Genomic DNA, 5,416 nt, shown 5'->3' with positions numbered 1-5,416 from the left:
AATTCTGTTTCTTTTGGAGGTGCTGCGACTGAAGACCCCAACATGCACACAAGGAATTTTGTCGAGATCTGCAGTACTTTCAAATATAATGGTGTGACTGATGAGGCTATCAAGCTGAGGTTTTTCCCATTCTCACTGAGGGATAAAGCTAAGGACTGGTTATATTCTGAACCAGCTGGGTCTATCACTACCTGGCAAGATCTTGCGCAAAAGTTTCTGGTGAAGTTTTATCCAATGGCGAAGACTGCTGCTATGAGGAGTGCTCTTACTCAGTTTGCGCAGCAACCTCCAGAATCTATGTGCGAAGCTTGGGAGCGCTACAAGCAGATGTTGAGAAAGTGTCCACATCATGGAATGCTTGATTGGATGGTGATCACTGGTTTCTATAATGGTTTGGGGGCCCAATCTCGGCCCATGCTCGATGCAGCAGCTGGAGGCGCCTTATGGGCCAAAAGCTATACTGAGGCTTATAATCTTATTGAGACTATGGCTGCAAATGAGCATCAAAACCCAACTCAAAGGATGATGCCTGGGAAGGTAGCAGGTATTTTGGAAGTTGATGCAGCTACAACTATTACAGCGCAGCTCCAAGCGCTGTCTATGAAGGTCGATTCTCTAACCACCTATGGAGTCAATCAGATAGCTATGGTCTGTGAGCTTTGTGCAGGTTCTCATGCTACGGATCAGTGTTCTCTTGTTAACGAATCTGTTCAGTATGTGAACAATTATCAGCGACCGCAGCAGCCTGTGCTAGCTACTTATCATCCTAACAACAGAAATCATCCAAATTTCAGCTAGAGTAATAATCAGAATGTTATTCAGCAACCATATCAGCAAGGCGTAAGTAAACAGTTAAATCCACCTGGATTCCAGCCACCACAACAGTATGCTCAAAGGCAGTCATATCCTCAACAAGGAGGTGCAGCTCCACCCTCTAGTGCTGATTTTGAGGAACTTAAGCTATTGTGCAAAAGTCAGGAGGTCTCTATCAAGACCTTGGAAAATCAAATCGATCAAATAGGCAATGCAATGCTCAATCATCAACCTGGCATACTTCCCAGTGATACCGAAGTACCAGGCAGGAAGGAAGCTAAAGAGCAAGTCAAGGCTATTACCTTAAGGTCTGGAAAAGTTGCTGATGCTGAAAAAGCAAAAGAAGGAGAAGCTGAAGTTGGTGATGATGAAGCTAAGCAAAAGGAGAAAGCGGCGGAACCAAGGAAGACTACTGTTGAACACAATCTTCATGAGGGTAATACAGGGGAGAAACAACTCTATCCTCCACCACCTTTCCCTAAGAGACTGCAACAACAAAAGCTGGATAAGCAGTTTGGTAAGTTTCTGGAGGTGTTCAAGAAACTTCACATCAACATACCTTTCGCTGAGGCTCTGGAGCAAATTCCTAGTTATGCGAAGTTTATGAAGAATATTCTTTCAAGGAAGGTGAAACTGGATGATCTTGAGACCGTTGCTTTAACGGAAGAATGCAGTGCTGTGCTGCAACAAAAGTTACCTCCAAAGCTTAAAGATCCAGGTAGCTTCACCATTCCTTGCACCATTGGCAAGTTGTCTTTTGATAAGTGCCTTTGTGATTTGGGAGCAAGCATCAATCTGATGCCGTTGTCGATCTTTAAAAAGTTGAATTTTCCTGATCCAAAGCCCACCTACATGTCTCTACAATTGGCTGATCGTTCTATTAGATACCCACGAGGCATAGTGGAGGATGTGCTAATAAAGGTGGATAAGTTCTTCTTTCCTGCAGACTTTGTTATTTTGGATTTCGAGGAAGATAAGAAGATTCCCATAATCTTGGGGAGACCTTTCTTGGCTTCAGGCCGCACCTTGATAAATGTGCAGAAAGATGAATTTACTATGCGGGTGCAGGATCAGGATGTGATATTCAATGTATTCAAAGCGATGAAATTCCCTACAGAAGATGAGGAGTGCTTAAAAGTGGATTTGATTGATTCTGCGATTACTTCAGAACTTGATTATATGCTAATGTCTGATGCATTAGAGAAGGCCTTAGTGGGGGATTTTGACAGTGATGATGAGGATGGCAATGAGCAACTACAATATCTAAATGCTTCTCCCTGGAGGCGAAAGCTAGACATGCCATTTGATTCTCTTGGTACTTCTGACCTCAAAAATGCTGAAGGAAAGCTCAAACCATCTATTGAGGAAGCACCTACCTTGGAGCTTAAACCATTGCCTGAACACTTGAGGTATGCTTTTTTAGGTGATGCATCTACTTTACCTGTTATTATTGCATCTGACCTTTCAGGTAGTGAGGAGGACAAGCTCTTAAGGATCTTGAGAGAATTCAAATCGGCTATCGAATGGACTATAGCAGACATCAAAGGGATCCGCCCTTCATATTGCATGCATAAGATTCTGCTAAAGGAAGGTAGTAAGCCGACTGTGAGCAACAGCGCGGACTTAATCCTATCATGAAAGATGCGGTGAAGAAAGAAATTCTGAAGTGGCTGGATGCAGGAATCATTTATCCTATTTTTGACAGTTCTTGGGTGAGCCCCGTGCAATGTGTACCTAAGAAAGGAGGTATTACTGTGGTAGCAAATGAGAAGAACGAGCTCATCCCCACTCGAACAGTCACAGGATGGAGGGTATGCATGGACTATAGAAAGTTGAACAAGGCCACAAGGAAGGATCACTTCCCTCTTCCGTTTATTGATCAGATGCTTGACAGGTTGGCCGGTCACGAGTATTATTGTCTTCTGGATGGTTATTCGGGGTATAATCAGATATGTATTGCACCAGAGGATCAAGAAAAGACTACATTCACTTGTCCATTTGGCACGTTTGCTTTTCGTAGAGTTTCGTTTGGCTTATGTGGCGCACCGGCCACTTTTCAGAGATGTATGATGGCTATATTCTCTGATATGACTGGAAATAATGTTGAGGTGTTCATGGACGACTTCTTCGTCTTTGGACATTCGTATGAGGAATGTTTGAATAATCTTCGTGCAGTACTCAAAAGTTGTGTGGAAACTAATTTGGTGCTCAATTGGAAAAAATGTCACTTTATGGTGCGTGAAGGCATTATTCTTGGGCATAAGGTCTCCAGCAAGGGTCTTGAGGTGGACAAAGCCAAGGTGGGAGTCATTGAAAATCTTCCACCACCTATTTCTGTGAAGGGAATCCGTAGTTTTCTTGGTCATGCGGGTTTTTATCGGCGTTTCATCAAAGACTTTTCAAAAATATCTAAGCTGTTGTGCAATTTGCTCGAGAAGGATGTGCCTTTCAAATTTGATGATGAATGCTTGACGACATTCGAGACTCTTAAGAAGAGTTTGATAACTGCACCAGTTATTACAACACCTGATTGGACAGAGCCTTTTGAAATGATATGTGATGCGAGTGATTATGCGGTGGGCGCAGTTCTTGGGCAGCGCAAGAATAATCTCTTTCATGTGGTCTACTATGCTAGCAAGACCTTAAATGGAGCCTAAATGAACTACACCACTACTGAGAAGGAGCTCTTGGCTATAGTCTTTGGTTTCGAAAAATTTCGATCTTATTTGCTTGGGACAAAGGTGAAAGTGTTCACTGATCACGTGGCCATTCGCTATTTGGTTTCCAAGAAGGATTCGAAGCCCAGACTCATTCGTTGGGTGCTCTTGCTACAGGTTTTTGAATTAGAGATCAAGGATCGAAAAGGTACTGAAAATCAAGTAGCTGACCATCTCTCTAGATTGGATAATCCCGAGTCTACTTCACATGATAAGACATTGATCAACGAATCTTTTCCGGATGAGCAGTTGTTCGCAGTTCATGAGAAAGAGCCATGGTTCGCAGATATTGTGAATTATCTTGTCAGCAATATAATGCCTCCTAATTTGAATAAAGCTCAAAAGAAGAAGTTTCTACATGAGGTGAAGTGGTATATGTGGGATGAACCGTATTTATTTAGACAGGGAGCTGACCAGATCATCAGGAGATGTATCCCATTCTGTGAGACGGAGGGGATATTACGAGACTGCCACTCCACAGTTTATGATGGACATTAGGGTGGTGAGAAGACGGCAGCTCGTATTCTGCAAGCAGGTTTTTTCTGGCCTACTTTATTTAAGGATGCTCATCAGTTCGTTTTAAGGTGTGATCATTGCCAAAGAGTGGGGAATCTTACGAGAAAGGATGAGATGCCGTTAAATGTGATGCTTGAAGTCGAGGACTTTGATGTTTGGGGAATCGATTTCATGGGGCCTTTTATCTCGTCCTGCAATAATCAGTACATCTTGCTGGCAGTCGATTATATCTCAAAATGGGTAGAAGTCAAAGCTCTACCGATGAATGATGCAAAGGTAGTGTTGAATTTTCTTCATAAGCAGATTTTCACAAGGTTTGGAATGCCACGAGTAATCATAAGTGATGAAGGGTCACATTTCTGCAACCGTAAGTTCACTTCTGTGATGCAGCGCTACAATGTGAATCATTGTGTTGCTACAGCCTATCATCCGCAAACGAATGGTCAAGCGGAAGTGCCTAGCAGAGAGATCAAGCGCATTTTAGAGAAGGTTGTTTGTCCATCAAGGAATGATTGGTCTTTAAAGCTCGATGAAGCTGTTTGGGCTTACAGAACAGCATATAAGATTCCATTAGGGATGTCCCCGTTTCAACTTGTGTATGGTAAGGGATGTCATTTACCTGCAAGGCTTGAGCATAAGGCCTATTGGGCATTGAAGAAGTTGAACCTGGATCTAGATGCAGCTGGAAAGAAGCGAATGCTTCATCTTAATGAACTTGATGAATTTCGACTCCAAGCGTACGAGAACAACAAAATGTACAAGGAAAAAGTGAAAGGTGGCACGACAGGAAGCTACATCCTAAGTTATTTGTGCCGGGACAACAAGTTCTTTTATTCAAATCTTGTCTCCGACTTTTTCCTGGGAAGTCGAAATCAACGTGGTCTGGACCTTTTATTGTCAAAACTGTGTTTCCACATGGAGCGGTGGAGATTTTTGAGAATGATCCGGACCAAGCATTCAAGGTTAATGGTCAGCGTTTGAAGCATTATTATGGGGACACGGCAAACCGGGAAGTGGTTAGTGCCGTTTTATTGTCAACTTGATTAAGGAACGTTACGTCAATCTAATGATGAAAAAGAAGCGCTTCTTGGGAGGCAGCCCATGATTTGTTGTTACAGGAACCCTTAGAAGTTAGTAACCTATCCAAAACCACAAAAAAATCAGAAAAACAGGGCAAGGAAAAAATTTTCCAGAAGACCCCTGAGCGCCCACTCAGCTCTGCTGAGTGACCGCTCAGCTCTGCTGAGCGACCGCTCAGGCCCCGACTGGAAGAATTTTTTTTTAAGTCCTATAAAATTCCAAAAAAATCTGAAAAATAAAAAAACAAAACACAACCCCATTACCCACGACCTATTTCCCCATTATCCCAT

The 5,416-nt window shown here is 42.8% G+C and overlaps 1 non-coding gene across 1 annotated transcript; it reads right to left on the bottom strand.

The window, feature by feature from the left end:
* Nucleotides 1–249: 249 nt before the first annotated feature.
* Nucleotides 250–356, bottom strand: LOC141662960 (small nucleolar RNA R71). The gene has a single exon (XR_012551058.1). It is a non-coding gene; the product is annotated as a small nucleolar RNA R71 (small nucleolar RNA).
* Between the last annotated feature and the right edge of the window lie 5,060 nt (nt 357–5,416).

The sequence above is a fragment of the Apium graveolens genome, chromosome 5, assembly GCF_009905375.1.
Source record: "Apium graveolens cultivar Ventura chromosome 5, ASM990537v1, whole genome shotgun sequence".
Lineage (NCBI taxonomy): Eukaryota > Viridiplantae > Streptophyta > Magnoliopsida > Apiales > Apiaceae > Apium > Apium graveolens.
This window is presented reverse-complemented; position numbering and strand designations above follow the sequence as displayed.